Below are 789 nucleotides of genomic sequence, written 5' to 3' on the forward strand. Positions count from 1 at the left end.
AAAGGGGGGGAGGGGGGGGGGCTACATCCCCAAAGTCCTGATTCCTCTCAAAATTATAAAAGTTGAGTTGCAGGCATTTTTAGCGCCCTCAGCCTGTCCTACAACTAATTCATCGCTAAAGGACCCCTAAATCCTTATTTCTCCCCATACCGGGTATGTATGTCACACCATTTTCTCATATAGTCAATATTTTATTTTTCTTTATCGACCGTTTTCTGAAAACGCGATTTTTTTCTATACTTTTTTTAATAACTCCACCATTTTTCACCCAATCTTCATGAAATTTTTACAGAATGAAGAGAAAATGTAATACTAAAAGTTTGTCTGTTGAATTTTTGATATATGGAATAGATTTTTGTTGATAATGTCCGGAGTGTGGATTTTTACAGATTTTTCTAACGACCAGGCACTCTGAGGGGCCCAGGCCAAACGTAGGTCATGACTTCCAAGCGCTCTCCTGCTGGGTGTTTTGTTGTTTGTTTGTTTGTTTGTTTGTTTGTTTGTTTGTTTGTGTGTGTGTTTTAGCGCTTGTTGAGGATTGAACCCAACGGTTTTGGGGCATGTCCGGTTCTTCAGTCCGTCAATGTTTGTGCAATGCCTCGGAGCTTCCAGTGGAAATACCAGATGCAAAGCTATATAAAACTACTAGACTTTTAGGGATTTTTCCTTATCTATTTCCTGCTCTATTTTTAGCGGCATAGCTTTCATTCTATTTCGTTTACAGCCAACTCGAACCTCTGCCGTTTCTGAAATGCCCGTCATGGCTGCCATTCCTTTCTGGCCTTTGAG

This window comes from Aplysia californica, unplaced genomic scaffold (genome assembly GCF_000002075.1).
Source record: "Aplysia californica isolate F4 #8 unplaced genomic scaffold, AplCal3.0 scaffold00612, whole genome shotgun sequence".
Taxonomy (NCBI): Eukaryota; Metazoa; Mollusca; class Gastropoda; order Aplysiida; family Aplysiidae; genus Aplysia; species Aplysia californica.